We start from the raw sequence: 19,250 nt of genomic DNA, 5'->3' as shown, positions 1-19,250 counted from the left end.
CTGTGAAAGAACCAATGCTCTTCTTTGTGTCCCACTTCTAGCTTTTAGGTCTGCATGAGATAATAAATTGCTGTTACTGAAAACACACGAGCTGTGGTACTTTGTTGTAGCATCCATAGTAAACAGATACACACTGCTGAGTACTAAGTATTTACCCAAAGAAAAAGACAGCATATATCCATACAAAAACTTCTAAATGATGTTCATAGTAGCTTTTTTTAAAAAAAGATTTTATTTATTTATTTGACAGACAGAGATCAGAAGTAGGCAGAGAGGCAGGCAGAGAGAGAGGGAGGAAGCAGGCTCCCCGCCGAGCAGAGAGCCCGATGCAGGGCTCGATCTCAGGACCCTGAGACCATGACCTGAGCCAAGAGCAGCGGCTTTAACCCACTGAGCCACCCAGGTGCCCCCATAGTAGCTTTTTGTAATAGCTCAAATCTGGAAACAACACAGGCATCCATCAAACAGATGACTGGAAAACAAATTGTAGATTCTATGTAGTGGAATGGTACTCAGCTGTAAAAGGGAGATGAACTACTGATACATGAGACTGTGGATGAGTTTTGAAGTAATTTCGCTAATCAAAAGGAGCTAGACCAAAAAAAAAAAAGAAGAAGAAGAAGAAAGAAAGAAAGAAGGAATACTCCTGTGTGATTCCAAGTATATATACTCCAGAAACTGCAAACTAATCTATAATGACAGAAACCATATTAGTGGCTGCCCAGGAAGGGAGAGCGGGAGGGACAGTTGCTCATTTTTTAAATTTAAGGAAGTGCATAATGAAACTTTTAGGAGTGGCAAAAATGTTCATTTTCTTGATTGTGATGACAGTTTCATGGGTATATACATATGTCAAAATTTATCAAATAGTATGCTCTATTATGTAGTTTCATATATGTCAGCTATACCTCATAAAACTTAAATCTTCAAATAATTATTTTTATTATTTTTTAAAGATTTTATTTATTTATTTAACAGAGAGAGAGATCACAAGTAGGCAGAGAGGCAGGCAGAGGGTGGTGGCGGGGGGAGCAGGCTCCCTGCTGAGCAGAGAGCCTGATGTGATGCGGGATTCTATCCCAGGACCCTGAGATCATGACCTAAGCCGAAGGCAGAGGCTTTAACCCCCTGAGCTACCCAGGCGCCCCTTATTTTTATTTTTTAAATAGATTTTATTTTACAGTACACCTGGGTGGCTCAGTTGGTTAAGCAACTGCCTTCGAGTCAGGTCATGATCCCAGGGTCCTGGGTTCAAGTCCTGCATCAGGCTCCTTGCTCAGCAGGGAGCCTGCTTCTCTGCCTCTGCCTGCAGCTCTGCCGGCTTGTGTTCTCTCTCTCTCTGACAAGTAAATAAATAGAATCTTTAAAAACAATAGATTTTGGGGTGCCTGGGTGGCTCAGTGGGTTAATCCTCTGCCTTCGGCTCAGGTCATGATCTCAGGGTCCTGGGATTGAATCCCGCATCACATTGGGCTCTCTGCTCAGCAGGGAGCCTGCTTCCCCACCCCCATCTGCCTGCCTCTCTGCATGCTTGTGATCTCTGTCAAATAAATAAATAAAATCTTAAAAAAAATTTTTATTTGAGAGAGAGAGAGCAAGAGAAAGCACAAGCAGGAGGCAGAGGGAGTAGGAAAAGCAGACTCCCCGCTGAGCCAGAGCCTGACATGGTGCTTGATCCCCGGACCCTGGGATCATGACCTGAGTCAAAAGCAGACACATAACTGACTGAGCCACCCAGGCGCCCTTCAAATAATATTTTAAAGAAGGAGGCAACCAACAAATATTTGTTGGTGACATTAAGTAGAGCAGTTTGGGGCGGGGGGGTGGTTAGAGAGAGAGGGAAAGAGAGAGGTGGGGGAAGGGCAGAGGGAGAAAGAAAATCCTAAGCAGGCTCCACACCCAGCACAGAACCCAACATGGGGTTCGATCTCACAACCCTGAGATCATGATCTGAGCCAAAAATCAGGAGTCAGACATTTAATGGACGGAGCCACCAAGGCACCCCCAAATAAGGCAATTTTGATAGAGGGGAAAAAGAAGAGATAAAAGAGTTTTAAGAGTAGATCTAGACATGGTAGATTAAACCCAGTTATTAGTCTCCACTCCCTTCCAAAACTCCACTGAAATTGTTTTAGCAAGCATAAATCCACCAGAAAAAAAAAAAAAAAAGTAAATGGAAGACTATATGAAACATAAGAAATGCCAACAAAATTTTGAGAGCCAAAAAGCTTTTGGAGTGACACTGACAACAGCAGCATTGGTTGAAGAATTTACAAGGAGCAAAGCCCCTGGTATTCTGGCCTGCACATCCCAGAGGGATAGCTTTCCCTCTTGTACCATGGCAAGGCTCAAGGTGGAGAGAAGGATCCAACTCAAAGCAGAAAGATTCTGTCAAGTCAGTGATGATTGACTGATGTGAGATCATGCCAGCTGTCTTCCCAAATTCAGTCCCCGAACACTGACAGTCAGTCAGACTTACACCAGTCAGGCTGAGAATTAAAGGGTACCTCTCTGGGTAACTGAAAAGCCCAAAGAGGGAGAAAAGGAATAAATAGAGGCAGACACCTGAGAGTTCTCCCAGTGAAATGGCCAGGTTTCCCTTCTGATATCCAGGTCCCCTGATATCCAGGGAGGAGATCCCTCTCTTCTCTTCATACGAAGAGCACTCCTGAGTTCTTTCCGGCTTACCGCGTAAGTATCAGCAGATAGCCAAAGATGACCAGGCATCTGATAAAAATCCATGACTGGAGGATAGTGACCAAAGCAAATATAAAAGAGGAACTTGAGGGCGCCTGGGTGGCTCAGTGGGTTAATCCTCTGCCTTGGGCTCAGGTCATGATCTCAGGGTCCTGGGATCGAGGCCCGCGTCGGCCTCTCTGCTCGGCAGGGGGCCTGCTTCCTCCTCTCTGCCTGTGTCTCTGCCTACTTGTCATCTCTGTCTGTCAAATAAATAAAATCTAAAAAAAAAAAAAATTAATAAGAAAATAAAAAATAAAAGAGGAACTTGGAGGAAACAAGGTAATATATGGAGCAGAAGAAAATTAAAACAAAAACACTCTAATTAATTTTCAGAGATAAAAGATGGTATAATCATGGAATAAGAGCACGACTATTAAAAAGTATTCAGAGAACAAGAAAGAGCTTTCAAAAATTAAGTCACAGTACAGAAATTCTTTTAAATATTAGAAGTGTTGGAATGTAAAGTTGAGAGACTCTCCAGAAAGTAAAAGAAAAAGCCAGAGAGATGCAATTGGAGAGAAAAGAAGAAAATTTATGGATCAGCCCCCAAAACTCAACAATGAATAAGGAATTCGTGGAGGGGATGAAATTATCAAAATAAGTAGAGAAAATGTCTTAAACCTGAAGAATCTGAGTTTCTAGAGTGCAAGTACCTACCCGGAAGCTCAATAAATAAAAAAAGAACCATACTTTGTGGTTTGCATTTGCGGAACAGAGGAGAGGTAGAAGACCCTAAAAGTTTCTGGAAAAGAAACAGGTTGTATCCAAAACATTAGGATTTAGAATACTGTATATAGATATAGATTTCTATATCGTAACTCTGGGAACTAGAAGACACTGCAGCATCACTTCAAAAGTGTGAAGGGAAAAAGGTTCACTTATTTGAACTTCTAATTCAGTTATGTATGTGGATAAAAAAAAAAATTCTGTGTGTCAGTTATACATATGGATAAAATAAGGACATTTCAGTCATTCAAGATCTCAAAAAATCTACTTTCCGTATACCTTTTATCAGGAAATCCCTGGAATATATGTGCCACCTAAACCAGGGAGTAGACCATGAAAGAAGACCAAGGATCTGGGGAACAGATGCTCCTGGGTAGGAGACAGAACGCCAGGAATTTCAGAGATGAAGGGGAGAAGACATCCCTGTGTCAGCTCTTTAGTGGCCTAGAGAGCAAACCATCCAGACTGGTACAGGAGAAAACCCCTGAGGAAGGTCTCCCAGACTGGAATGAAATTGGTAGATTACCTGAAGTGTTTGAATTTATTAAGAGGAGACTTACAGCTCTGTTGGAGAGTTTGAGGATGACTTAGTGAAAAATCCATAATAAATACTAAGCTCCCCCCCCCCCCGCAAATCGAAAAAAAGTGTAAGAAGAGAAAGTAGTAATTGTTAGTTCCACAGAAAAGAGAAAATTGTACACGAAAAGCAAATTTAATTACACTATTCTGTATGATTCAGCGGTATCTGTTATTTACTTAGTAACAGCACGGTTAGCGCTGAATATTGATTTGAACAAATATGGTGACTTAAGTTGGGAGGATGGGGAAGAAGCACTCCACGGGGGCGGGTGAGGGGCCACCAGAGGAGAGTGCTATTTTTGTCTATAAGCCTGGTGGTATTATTTGATTTTTAAAATCATATAGGGGCGCCTGGGGGCTCTGTCAATTGTGTCTGCCTTCAGCCGAGGTCGTAATCCCAGGGTCCTGGGATGGAGCTCCATGTTGGGCTCCCTGCTCAGTGGGGTGTCTGCTTCTCCCTCTCCCTCTTCCCCTCCCCCCTCATGCTCCTTCTGTCTCTCTCTCAAATAAATAAAATCTAAAAAAAAAAAGAAATTCATATATATGTTACTTCAATAAGAGTTTAATCAGGCAACCAGTGTTTTATCAGATCAGTGATGAGAACATGGAAGAAATGGAGTATTGTTTATTCTCTTAATAATTTGGATAGTAAAGGGAAGAGTAAAAACGGGAAGATATTTGGAGGGTATCACAGGCCAAAATAATTTTTCAGAACAGAAGAGATTACAAAATATTTGTCAGTTGAGGGGATGGATTTACTTGAAGAAAGAGCTTCTTGGAGGTGGTGTGGTGTGGGTCATGCATCTAGGATTCAGGCAGTGAGGGGAGCCTGGTGGAGCAGTGGAGTGGGGGGAAGTGGGTAAAGATGCAGGTTCAACTGCATAATCCAGACAAGAAGAAACCACGGGCATCCATTGTGTGGGACAGGCTTTCAGGATAATCTTCAGAAAGGCCAGACTAAGGAGGACGCCTTATGGATGGGTTTGGAATCTTGGAGGAGAGTGGAAAGGTACAGAATGAATGAGTGAAGGGCTTTGCAGGCCACGCGCTGACATACAAGCACTGAGTGGAAGTTAATTGGCATAGGGTTGAAAAGGAACCAGTTTTGTAACTTTCTCCAGCTATGCTCTGTATTCCCAGAGCAGAAGAGAAGAAATTAAGGGATTGGTAGGACAGAAATACCCTAAAAACAAGTTGGTGTTGAGCAAATCTAGGGCACCGAGCAGAAAAATCACTGAAATATGCATCCAGGAGCCTCTGAATGGGCACTGAGGACCAACAGCAGAACTAGAAGTTAGAGGGACTCTTCCCAGGTTCAGATGGAGGGAGCAAGTGCAAGGGGAGCTTGTGGCCCGAGTCCTATTTCAGAATTGAGGGACGTTGCCACGGAGCAGCTTGGGTCCTGCCCGTTCCCTAGCTGAATTTAGGAAGGAGGGAAGTCACCTGCCTGGGGTTGGTTTAGTGTGTGTGACTCCTTTAGGCTGTGCCAGGCGCCCTTCCTGGATCCTTGCATTGGTTTCTCCCACTGTATGGTCGTGTTTTGTCTTTTTTTAATTGGAGTATAGTCAAGACACTGTGTTCCATTAGTTTCAGGTGATCCCACAGGTCTGTACGTTATGCTGCTATGTTCACCAGAAGTGTAGCTACCATCTATCACCATACAATGCTGGTAATTTACTGGGTTTTGTTTGTCTTTCTCACTAATCTGCAAGCTTTTTGAGGGCACCGACACTCTTCTTCACTTTTATCTCAGCCCAGCACCTCGCGTGTAATATGTGCTGAGGAAATGTTGGTTGAATGAATGAATGGTAGTGGGAGAAAGGTGAAGACATGGTATAAATGTTATGTATAAAAATCTTGAGGGGTGCCTGGGTGGCTCAGTCAATAAAGCTTTTTAACTCTTCATCTCAGCTCAGGTCTTAATCTCAGGGTTATGAGTTTGAGCCCCAAGCTGGCCAGGGAGCCTACTCTAAAAAAAAAAAAAAATCTTGCAACTCCTGCAGATGAAGTCAAGGAGACAGAGTGGTAGAGATCATCAAACTAAGTCCAAAGGTGTTCGTGAAATTTGTAGGAAAAAAATAAGGGAAGGGACAGGAGGTGGACATGAGAAAAACAGGAAGTGGCAGTAAGGAGCTGTGATCTCTCTGGACCGTTTTTATTGTCTTCGAGGTGATGGAGACTGAGAAAAGTTGTGAACCTGCTGCAGGAGATGGTGTCTTCCAGGGAAAGGCATCTGAATTGACACTTAAGGGAATGAGTAGGAATTTGAACTGCTTGTGGGCAGAAGGCCAGGGCTTCTAGGCAAGAGGGAGCAGTTCATGTAAATGCACAGAGGGCTAAGGAGTTGTATGCCCCCACCAGGGGTTCAGAGTGGGTAAGGCAGAGGCAGATGAAAAGATTGTTTAGACAAAGGAACTGAACTTTATCCCTCCAGGTAGGTGATGGAGCACCACTGAAGAATTTCAAGGAGAACGATGCCGTCCGATTTGCATTTCCAAAGCCCACTTGACAGAAACAGTTTGGAGGATGTATTAAAATGAGATGGGACCCGGAGGCACAAAGACCACTGAGAAGGCTTGTGTAGTAGTGAGATTTAGAGAAGCTGGCTTTTAACTGTGGCGGTTAAAGAGAATAAAGAAGGGGAGGTGCATGTGAGAGCTATTTAAGAGGTGAAAGCCACAATACTTGGTGATTAATAGGATGTAGGGTTAAGGAGGGAACCTTGGATTCTTGTGTGATGACAGGTTTCTCCTGCTACCTGAAGGTAGAGCTTTCCTATGAAATCTTTCCTAAGTCCAAATGTTGTATAAAACCAAGAAACGATGACCATTTCTTCATATGTGAAAATCTTGGCACATTCCCAGACCCAGAAAATAACCTCTCCTAGGCTTTTCCGATACTTCAAGACACATCTTGCTAACGGACACACAGGATAACTGGAGATAAAGCACAGATGCTCACAAAGTTAAAAGCTCTGGCAGCAGGATGCCGAGATGCCGAGTCCTCTGGACGTCCTAGGGAAGGAGACTGGTGGTGCCCCTGTCTGCCACTCAGGGCGCGCACTGCTCTGTAACGACTGCTGCAAGACCAGCTCTGAATGCTACTTTGCTTTTTGCCTTCATTTGTAAAAAAGCGAAAATCCTCTCCAGGTTTCTGTTGTTCTTAGCAAAAATAGGTATTAACATAGGTCTTTTGTGAAAGTGAAGTGGTACAATACAGACTTTTGAAAAGTGCGGCATACCTGTGTAGGTTTCATGTTTGGGGATCTTAGTGAATGATGGTACCATTTGGAGACATAGGGGATATAAAAAAGAAGAGGAGGAAATTTGAGGACAAAGGTGATGTTTCCTTAGAAATTTATTGGGCCATCTAAGCAGAGAAGACTAGTGTGCATAACATGGGGGCTAGAGTTAAAGATTGGGAGCCCACTTGGAAGAGATTGTCAAAGCTCTGGGTTCTTCGATCTTACTGTACTTAACTAGAAATTGATTCTAGATAAACCTTTTTCAAAAAAAAAAAACTACTAAGCAGAGGCCAAGGTGCACAATTTAGAGCTCTTTTTTTTTTCTTAGAGCTCTTTAATTGGAGAGAATTTTTAAAGATGAAGGATCAAGAAATTTCCATAATACATATAAATGAGAGAATAGGCATTCTTGTCTTCAAGAAAATAATTGATGCTTGCGCTTGCAAGAAACTTAATAAACATAAATAGTTTGTCACCTGTTTTTCCTAACTAAGGCACAACATTTATATAGTTAAGTCAATAAAATGTGCAACACGGTGATTTTCAAATATATACCAGGACACTCTTGTAACACAACCAGGTCATCTCAAGCTCCTCATTAAGTGTCCATCTGCAATCCTGTTTTTTCTTCTAGAGTTTTTACATCCTAAGTATAAGCTTAGGATGGGAGAATCCTCCCTCTCCTTGGCTAAGTCCCATAGGCTGCAGAGTGAGGAAGTTCCTAAGAATAAAGTCAAAACCTGGTTTGAATTTTTACAGTATGCACAGCATGTGTCTTTAATTATTCTTGTGTATGTTTCCTCTGGTTTCTTCAATGGAAATTATGAACACCTCTTAATTTTTCCGTCTTTTTTGAAACTTAGCCTCTTAGTATTGCCCCATCTTCTTAAGAAATGAAGACTGGGGATGACAGAATTGGAGAGCCTTTTGTTTTCTTTGGGCTTCATTGTATTTTATGTGTCTATGTTACTGTTGTCTGTCTTCCAGCTTATTAGGTCCTATAATTGTTTTTCTAAGTTGGGAATAATCTTGTCTATTTCCTTGAATATATCTGTTTGATTTTTTTTTTTTAAGTTTTGCCTTTTGGGAGAGTCTTCATAGGACTGACAGATAATCGCCATTTGTGGAGGTAGCTCTATCTCTGTCACTGATCTTCCAGATCAGTAAACCATTTGGAATGGTAAAATGTTTTTTCTCTCTTGAAATTTGTACTGAGAAATAAACCATACATATATAAAAGAAAGAAATGGATAGTTAAAAGAATAATTATAAAGCAAATACCCATATACCTTCTACACAGGCCAAGAAGTAAACCACAGGCATACCCCTGGACCTTGCATATGCCCCTTCCTAAGACAATCCCTAGCCTACATTTTGTATGTCATTCATTTTTTTGTGTGTGTATGTGTGTTTGTTTTTAATTTTTTAATTTTGTCATTTATTTTTAAAAAATAGTTTTTAGGGGCACCTGGGTGGCTCAGATGGTTAAGCTTCTGCCTTCAACTCAGGTCATGATCCCAGGGTCCTGGGATCGAACCCCGAATCTGGTTCCCTGTTCAGCTGGGGAGCCTGCTCCTCCCTCTCCTTCTACTGCTCCCCCTGCTTGTGCTCTCCCGCTTTCTCTGTCAAATAAATAAATAAAATCTTTTTAAAGTAATAAAATAGTTTTAAAGAACTGTATATAGGGACACCTGGCTTAGTTGGTTGAGCGACTGCTTTTAGCTCAGGTCCTGAACCTGGAGTCCTAGGATCCAGCCCCGCATCGGGCTCCCCACTGAGCGGGGAGAATCTGCTTCTCCCCTGACTCTCTCCCATCTCGTGCTCTCACTCTCTCTCTTACTCTCTTGCTCTCAAATAAGTGAATAAATAAATAATCTTTTTAAAAAGTAATAAAAATAAAAACTATATATGTACATATATACATCTATATACACATGCATATATATAGTTTTAAAAAGTGTATATTTGAACTTTATGTAATGGAATTATACTGCCTATGTATTCTTTTATGATTTGCTTTTTCACCCAGTATTGTGTTTTTGTAACTCATCTAGGTTGCGGTGTGTAGCTACAGTTAATTCCTTTTCATATAGTATAGTGTTCTGTTGCTCTGAAAACACCATAGTATATTTATTTATTTTACTGTTGATGGATGTTTGCTTTTTTTCTGTTTAAGGTAATTCTACAAAAAATATTTCTATATATGTGTAAAAGTTTCTCTGCAGTATTTATCCAGAGGTGCAGTCACTAGATTGTACAGTACATACATAGTCCAATGTACCAGATAGTGGCAAACTTTTGAAAAGCAGTTGCACCAATTTTTCTTCCCATCGGAAGTAGATGAGTGTTGCTGTTCTTCCGTCCCCTTGCCAACACTTGGTATTGCCCAACTTTTTAATTTTAGCCAACCTGGTAGTTGTGAAATGGTATCTCTTGATGGGTTTTGGGGTTTTTTTTTAAGATTTTATTTATTTATTTGACAGACAGAGATCACAAGTAGGCAGACAGGCAGGCAGAGAGAGGGGGGAAGCAGGCTCCCCGCTGAGCAGAGAGCCTGATGTGGGGCTCGATCCCAGGATCCTGAGATCATGACCTGAGCCAAAGGCAGAGGCTTAACCCACAGTGCCACCCAGGCGCCCCTCTCTTGGTGGTTTTAATTTGCATTTTCCTGGTTGACATGAGATTGAATATCTTTTCATTTGTGCATCCTCTTCAGTAAAATTCCTACTTGATTATTTTGTAAAATTTTCTGGTTCATTGTCTTTTTCTTATTGATTCATAGCAATTCTTTATTACATTCCAGATGTAAAATTTTTTTTTTGTTACAGTTACGTGAGTTCCAAGTCAACACACTTCCTTTTCTGTTCTGCAAAACTAGGAGAGATGCCTTGAACAAACCTGGGGATTGAAAGGCACTGGCCCAGGCTTCTGGACCAGGCAACAGAGGGCAGTGGCCATGTGGTTGTGCACGGGCCAGGCCCTGGAAGTTTGAGCGAGCTGTATCTTAGTTACTGACTACTGCTGACCTGTGGTGCTTGCCTTTTGCAGGTGGAGCAGGAGGATTTTGTAATGGAAGGGCATGGCAAGACTCCACCTCCTGGTGAAGAAAGCAAACAGTGAGTCACAGTTCATTTAAAAAGGGTCCTATTACAGATCTTCAGAAGTACTTTGGTTAAACATGCTGAGAGCACGTTTGCAGAGGATGCATACGTTGGGCACACTGGAACTCACCAGGTGCTTTGGTGGCTGGTAATGCATTTGCTTCTATTTATAGACAGACTAACTGGAGGGACAGGAAAGTTGGCTTTGTAGTTTTTCACACTTGGCTAATCAAAATTTGTGTTACACTTTAGCAAAGGCTTTAAGGCTCAGGATGTTCCAAATTGAACTAATTCAGTCTGGTTGATTTCCAAAGAAGTTTAAAATGTTACATTCTTTTCTTAGCTATGTCTTTATGAAGTGCGCTAAACGAATAGACTTTCCCTGCATTCCAAGTATGAATTTATTTGTATAGCACTTCCTGAAATTCTATTTCATTTAGTTATTTATACTTCTGTTCTCTGTTTAAATAACAAATTGTTTCCCTAAAGGAACGGCAATCATAAATAATATAACTTAGCCAACATTCTAAATAATTCAGGATCTCTCCCCTGACTTCTCAAAGAGTGATCAGTTTTAAATCTGAAATTGGGAGTCCTCGGAGTAGCTTTTGGGTGACCATGAGCAGATTTTTCTCCTCCCTTTGCCCCAGAACTTGAAAAATTGTGTTGCAGAGAAGACTGGTGTTTCATATGCCCTTTTAAAGGAAGCACAGTTAAGGCTGGCCTGAAGTATTGACAGAACTTCCTTTATTCAGACTGTAGTCTCCTAAACTACAGCGATTCGTGGAATTTACTGAAAATCTGTAGAAAGAAACTCCTCTCTCATCTTTTTTTTTCTCTTTTCTTTTCCTTTTCCTTAGAAAATAGTTTAGTTTTGGTCTGTCTTATGAAAATGATGTCTCCGAAACCCTTAGGAATGAATTATGCAGAATATGCTGTGCTGCCACAAGGCCAGGTTCATTAAGGAGAATGTTTATCTTGTATTTGTTGTGAATGGAAACCAGGATATTTTCACAGCTGGTTTAATTTGCTAACCAGGCAGTTTTAAAAATAGCTTACAATATAAATCCTAACTTTGCTGTATTCTGTCAAATGCACTTATATTCTACATGGACTCATGGAGTCATTTCATCGTTAGCCAAGTGGAATGCCAAACATTGAGTCCCCGTGGAATTACAGGAACAGTTCGGACATTTCTCCCATCCTCTTGCCCACTCCCCCAACCCCCAACTCCGGTCAGAGGTCTTATAATATAAAAAGGATACCTCCCGTTTGATTAGGGTTTTCTGTGCATAAGGTACATTGCTTAGATGCTGTTGATGTTATTTCTGTTCATGACAGTGTACCATTTTACTCCAGGGTCGTGGTAGGTAACTTGTCCATGGGAATGCAGCTTGAAATGGAAGCTAGGTTTTGAACCTGGATCTTTCTGACATTAAAGTGTTTTATAGTATCTCCTGAACCCAAATCCTTTGCCAACCTTGGGAGCGGTGTTTCCGAAAAGTAGTGGTGTTAAGATCAAAGCCTCGTGGATAAGAGGGAGGTGGGGGAAGCAATGAAAATGGCATTAAGCCTATTTTTAAAACACAGATGAAAGTTCTGTTCTCCAGAGGGTATCCATTTCCCAAACAAACTAGTCTTTATCTTTAAAAACCTGCCCCAGTAACCCTTATCCTGTATCAGCCTCTCTAGGTATTCAGAAGGCATCCCTGGGGCAGATTCTCCCACAAGTTCTGTGTTACACAAACGGTGCTTCTTTTAGAGCTTCAAACAGCCCCGTGGACTTCTGTTGTGTCCTTACCTTGTTTTGTTTTCGTGAGTCTCATACTGCCTTTTCACAGATTAATCCTGTTTTGTTTTGTGTCTGGTTTTGTTTTATTTTTCTTCCTGAACCAGATCTGCTGTCATATATTGAAATGATAAAGCAGAAATGATGCTTCTCACTAGATGCTCCTCCCATAGACCTGTCCAGCTCTTCTATGGGAGTGGGGACCAAAGGCGATGTGGTCTTTTGATGATGATGATGATGATGATGATGATGATGATGATGATTTCGTTATCTCAGAACTGCAGTTGGCAGAGGATGATTGAATCTTGGGTAGTAGGATCTAGGAACTCAATATTACATTCTAGATCCTGGGCGTGTACACATTGCCAAATAACTTGTGAAATTCCTGCTTATTCTTTTTTTTTTCCTAATTATTAAAAATAACACAGTTGGCTCTTGAACGACACGGGTTTGAATTGTGCAAGTCCATTTATACATGGAATTTTTTTAAAAGTTTATTTATTTTTAGTAATCTCTACACCAAACATAGTGCTCAAACTCACAACCCTAAGATCAAGAGTTGCATGCTTTTCTGACTAAGCCAGAAAAATATGGGAAAGTGCTGTAAATGTACTTTCTTTTCCTCATGATTTTAAAATATTTTCTTCACTAAATTCTACTCTTAAAACCAATATTGAACTATGGTTTTGCTTGTTTGTTTGTTTTTGCTTTTGTTTTTTTTTTAAGTAGGCTTCACACCTCGCGTGGAGCCCCAGTTGGAGTCTTGAACTCACAACTCTGAGATCAGGAGATGGAAACTTAACTAATTGAGCCACCCAGGTGCGCCTACACTATATATGTTGACTAACTAAAATTTAAATAAAAATTCAAAACAAAACAAAAAATAAAATAAAACATTTTATGTTTTAAATGGTGCCTGGGTGGCTCAGTTGGTTAACCATTTGCCTTAGGCTCCCTGCTCAGTGAGGAGTTACTTCTCCCTCTCCCTCTGCCTCTCCTTTGCTTGTGCTGTCTCACTCTCTGTCACATAAATAAATGAAATATTTAAAAATCAGTCAGTCAATAAAACACTTTCTTTTGCATACTTTATTGTAAGTATATAATACAGAATTCATATAACATACAAAGTAGTTGTTGACAGTTTGCTATCAGTAAGGTTTCCAGTCAGCAGTTGGCTATTCATAGTTAAGTTGTGGAGAATCAGAAATAATTTGCAGGTTTCCAACTGTGTGGGGGAGTCAGCGCCCCAACCCACATGTTGTTTAAGGGGCAGCTGTACATGTTTGTCATAAAACATTCAAATGGTAAATGTAGATATAGGAATAAAAGCGAGACTCTTCTTTTACCCATCTTCCCCTCCTAATCCTTGTAAACACTTACTGTATATTTTACTTATTTATTTATTTATTTATTTATTCTTTTAATTTAGTAGGCTCCACACCCAGCGTGGGGCTGGAACTCACAACCCTGAGATCAAGAGTTGGACATTCTACCATCTGAGGCAGCCAGACACCCCATTTTCTGTATATCTTAAAATAACTAAATAGGAATTTTTTTACCCAACATTTTTCTTCTGTGACTTGCTTTTTTAATTTGGCATCTTACACAGCCTCTTTCATTCTCTTAAACATTTACAGAACATTTTGTTGAATGGATGGACTATAATCATTCTTCTCCAGTAGATATTTTGGTGGTCTCTACTTCTTTGATTATTACAAATAATACTTTATTGAACATCCTTAATTCTTATATCTTTATTCACAGGTGTATTTCTGTGGAATAAATTTCTAGAGATGGAATTGTCAGTTCATAGAATTTTTTTTTTTTTTTGCATGAAGGTAGCTATTAACAAATTGCCTTCTAAAGAAGCTATATACCCATGATGCCTTCCATAAATAGTGTATAAGAATGCCCATTTCTCCTCATCTTTGATGACAATAAAATGACTTATCCTGAAATTTTTGCCACTCTTATGTTTTATTATGTGTGTTGTTGTTTTATTAAAGTAATCTCTACACCCAACATGGGGCTTGAACTCACAACCTCAAGATCAAAAGTCATGTGTTCCACCGACTGAGCTAGCCAGGGACCCCTAATATTTTATTGTTTTAATTTGCTCCTTTCTGCTTACTAATAAGATGGAATATCTTTTGTTAGTTATTGGCCATAGATTTTTGAATCTTATGTATAACTTATTTGCATATTATTCCCATTTTTCTATTGGATTGTTTCTTTTGATAGCTTTGTAGGAGCCCTTCATAAGATATAGATATTAACCTTTGTCTTCTGAGATGTTTTAAATATTTTCTCCCAATCTTTTATCTTTTATCATTGGAGTATCTTTCATACTTATAAAGTTAAAACATTTTTATGTGATAAAATCAGTCAGCCTTTGTAGCTTCTATATTTTGTGCTTGCTGAGAGAAGTTGTCCCTGCCCTAATGTAATAAAATACCTCAGTTTTCTTGCTTTATTTTTTACCTTTACATCTTTAAAAAAAAATTTTTTTTTTAAAGATTTTATTTTTTGTTTCAGAGAGAAAGCACATGCATGAACCAGGGCAGGATGGGGGGTGGGGTGCAGAGGCAGGAGAGAAGCAGAGTTCCCAATGAGCAGGGAGCCCAGTGTGGGGCTCAATCCCAGGCCCCCTGGGATCATGACCTGAGCTGGAGGCAGTTGCTTAACCAACAGAGCTACCCAGGCACCCCTTTCCCTTTACAGCTTAATTGAACTGGTACTCATTTTTGTGTATGAAGTGAGGCAGAGATCTAAATTTTTTTCCAAATTGATTTCCAAAATGGCTCTCGTTCACTGGTCTCAGTTTGTATGAATAGCCTATTTTATTTATGGAGGCAGATGGAATACAGGGCTAATAGAATGTCAAGGTCATAGAGCAAATTCTTTTAAGGATTAGGACTAAAATTATTTTTATTAGCTGATCTATGCCACTTTCTTTGCTTCATCATTTAACATTTTTACCATAGGTGCCAGAAGTTTTGAAAAAATTATTTTATTTCCTTGATGTTTATTTCAGTGGAGCTAAATTCTTTTAACAGGCAAGTTAGGGTAGCTATGCATGTAGAAAACCCTCTTAAAAAATAATTGACTTTTAAAAAAATAATAATTGACTTTTGATATTGAGAAATATCTGTGCTAAACTGTTAATATTTAGATCAGTTGTACTGGATTCTGATGTATGTGTGAACAAGATTAAGTAGAGTGTATAGCTTTAAACACTTTGTGTATATATATTGTTTCAATATTGTTGCTTTTTAATGAGGTTTATGAAGTATTACTATATCTAATACAATCATTTTTCTGAGGATATTTACTTTATGAGCTACTATAACAAATCAAACAAGCTAAGTTTATTGCCATATAATTACTACATTAAACTCACACAGCATTAATCACATAATGTGTTTAACACGGGGGTAAAGATAAAACTATAACAGCTTTTCAAAAAGCATAAGCAGATAGTTGCTCATAGATTGTGTTTGACTCTGCTTATTTGAAAGCTCATTTTTTATAAAATGTTTCCACCCAAGACAGGCTCCTGATTTGGTTTTATTTATGAGGCAAGTGATGGTCTAGATGTTTGTAGGCAGATTATTTGTTGTAAATTATTTGCAGCCAAATATCCGTTTTCGTGTACAGTTGACCTTTGAACAACATGAGAGTTAGGTAGGGGCACTGACCCCCACACAGTCAGAAATCCACAGGTAACTCTTGACTCCCCAAAAGTTTAACTACTAGTAGTCTACTGTTAATTGGAAACCTTATGGATAATATAAACAGTCAGTTGACACGTATTTTGTATGTTATATACATTCTATGCTAAATTCTTACAGTAAAATGTTAGAGAAAAAATGTTTTAAAATCATAAGGAAGAGAAAGTACATGTACAGCACTGTATTGTACTTACTAAAAAAAAGTCTGCATTTAAGTGGACCTACACACTTCAAACCTGTGATGTTCAATCAACTGTATTAATGAATTTAGCTTGCTTTCAATTTCTTCCTTAAAATCTAATTTATAAACAAGAATAAGCTTTAAATCTCCATGTTTAAGTAGACTCACATTCTCAAAAGATATTTGCCTTGAACATACTACAGTGATTCAGTTTTTCTAGTAAATCTTTGTTGATTGAATTTTGTTGAATCTTTTGGTTCATTTTATGAAAATTCAGCATTAAAAACAAATCTCTCAAAGTGGGATCTCAGAGACATATTTGCACACCCATGTTCATTGCAGCATTCATAAACAGCCAAGCAGTGGGGCAACCTCAATGTCCATTGAGAGATGAGTGGGTAAAGAAAATGTGGCATATATGCACAATGGAATATTACAAAGCCTGAAAAATAAGGAAATCCTGTCACATGCTACTATACTGTTGATGAAACTGAAGGGCATTATGCTAAGCAAAATAAGCCAATCACATAAGGACAAATGCTGTGTGATTCCACTCAAATGAAGTATCTGATGTTAAAAATCTTAAAAGCAGAAAGTGGAAAAGTGAGGATTGCCAAGGTCTCTGGGTAGGGAGTAGAGGGAATCGGTGTTCAATGGATGTTTTACAAGATGAATAAGTTCTAGAGATCTGTTGCAAAATAGTGGGAATGTACTTAACACTACTGAGCTTTACACTTAAAAATGGTTAAGATGATAAATTTAATTTGATGTGTTTTGCCACATACACAAAAAAAGCAACCAAATTTAAAGGTACTTTAAATACAAAATTTAGCTGGAATTTCAAAGACTTAGTACCATAAAAAATAATGTAAAATTAATAAAACTTACATTGATTTTATGTTGAACTGGTAATTTTTATGTTATTTTAAATAAAACATACATATTAAAATTTTTAAAAATCTCATTTTATAATGTGTACATAGACAGTATCCCCTTTTTAGGCTTATTGGTAGAATTAATTATATCAATTCCTGTATTTCAACACCCTTGGAGTACCATCTTTTTTGATTTCCCTTTTTTAAGGGAGAATCTGTTCCGAGTTTGCATGGGAGGCTATATGGAAATCAAAGTGTTGAAGATAGTTTTATATTGATTCGGAGAAAAGAATGTAATTTATAGAATCAACATTGCTCTTCATACTCTCGTGTGGTGTAATATGGCTTTGGGCTTGAGGTGCTATTTTTTAAATGTCTTAACTTCGATGTCTTGATTAAATTCTCTTCTTACTAATTACATTCCTCCCAACTTAAATGTCTAGTTATAAAATGCCCTTTTAATTTTTCTGAATTATTAATTATACAGACCTTTCATTAATTCTAACAGCTTGTCCTTACCTTATCTTTGTTTCTGCTCCTGCTGGAACTCATTAACTTCCAGCTCTATCTTCCTCCAGTTCTTTTTATACTGTAGTGCGACTTTTAAGTTTATTCTTCCCCAGTCTCTACACTAAGGATTCCTTTTATTAGGATATTCATTGTTTCCTGTTTAACCACCAAATTTAATACTGAGTTCTTTCGCAACCATTCTTTTGGGTGCTTGTTTAAAAAAAAAATGGGGTAGCTCTATAGTATTTCCTAAATAAACACACACACACACGCACACACACACACACACACAGAGAGAGGGAAAGAGAGAGAAGAAAGTATTTCCAAGTCACTTATTTTATACATAATTATCTTCAAAACACTAACTGGTATTTGACCATAGGAAAGAGGTGTTTTTATTTTAACATTTTTGTGTTCTAACATCAGTTTTTCACCATTTTTTTTCTTTAAACTATTGAAATATGTACAAGTTGAAATAATCTTACTAACAAGTACCAAAGTGAACTCTGTGTAAGCTCCATCATTATTACACAGCAGTAAACTGGACATCAGAAGACTAGTTAGATTTCTATATAATCGTCTTTGATTGTTTTTAAGAGAAAGGAAATGAGTTTTATTTTCAAGTTAATTGGTATTTTGAAAATGCTACAAAGAGGTTCAGTAGATGATAGTTATGCTCATGGAATTTTTGCTGCTGGGAATTTTAGCATAACCATAAACATTTTGTATTAGGTCTTTGGGAAACTATCCCTTGCTAATAAATTTTGTAATTTGCATTGAAGTGACTGAAAAAATTAATTCTCTGAAAACATTTTTCTCCCGAGTTTCAGAATCGTACATAATAGGTTCTGAATTGTATTTCATGAGGTTTTTCTTGGATGTCTGGTCCATGGATTAGTTACAATAAGAGTAACTTCAGGAGCTCTGTGTTTCATAGTTGAAAATGATACAAACTGTGTGGGTTGCTGCTACTTACAGGTTCCAGTGGCGACTTTAACCAACAATGAATAGGATAGATCATGCAGTTCTTAGAAAACTGTGGCTAATTTTATAATAGTCTTAATTATTTAGCTTATATTTTGCTTATGGACAAACTAACTGCCTTTATGGAAAAACATTACTCGAAAGGCAAGATGTATCTGCCTGGTTCCTTGAAATTGCACGGTGTCTTAGGCTTTTTTTTTTTTTTTTAAGATGTTATTATTGTGTAGTTATAAAATGTTTCTGAAATCTTTGAAATAGCAATTACAGGTAAAGAACTACAAGTTCAGCGGCAGGAATCTCCAGGGGTGTCATGAAGAGAAGCTAGTGTTTATTTCCCCCAAATGTTACGATCACTAGAGGGTGTGGAGACAAGCTCTGCCCCGAGCACTTGGCCTGGGTTTCCCTTCTGCTGGGAATGTCTGTGCCTGGAAGTTGGGGCTGGAGGAGAGGTGAAGAACATGGTAGAGAGGAGGCACACCATGGCAGGCAGGTTAAGCCTTTTTGCTCTTCAGCTCTGCAAGGACAAAGACCTTTTTCAGCTTGTCACTGCCAGTGGCCCATAGAAAATGTCAATAAATATACTATATTGAATGAATGAGGTATCTGAGTGCTAAGAATCTCTGTTCTATACTCACTTTGAAAGTCTGAGGTGAAGTTATTAAAAATCCTAACTCCAGAATATTTTATTTTTTATTAGCAGAAGGGACGTAATTTGATAACATTTCATGTTTGACTTTATAGCCAATGCTTTCTTGAGTATATTCTAACAGACCTGATTTTGAGACTGTTCT

The 19,250-nt window shown here is 38.7% G+C and overlaps 1 long non-coding RNA gene across 4 annotated transcripts in view; it reads left to right on the top strand.

Moving 5' to 3' along the window:
* The window catches only part of LOC116592740, a 150,053-nt gene that overhangs the window by 93,085 nt on the left and 37,718 nt on the right, over window positions 1–19,250 (top strand). For 3 of the 4 annotated variants that reach the window (XR_004286597.1, XR_004286600.1, XR_004286598.1), the window contains exon 4: window positions 10,337–10,404. This is a non-coding gene — a long non-coding RNA (uncharacterized LOC116592740). Of the gene's footprint in view, window positions 1–10,336; window positions 10,405–13,607; window positions 14,664–19,250 lie in introns of those variants that run through there. The other variant, XR_004286599.1, reaches the window with a different exon arrangement.

The sequence above is a fragment of the Mustela erminea genome, chromosome 6 (genome assembly GCF_009829155.1).
Source record: "Mustela erminea isolate mMusErm1 chromosome 6, mMusErm1.Pri, whole genome shotgun sequence".
NCBI lineage: Eukaryota > Metazoa > Chordata > Mammalia > Carnivora > Mustelidae > Mustela > Mustela erminea.
This window is presented reverse-complemented; position numbering and strand designations above follow the sequence as displayed.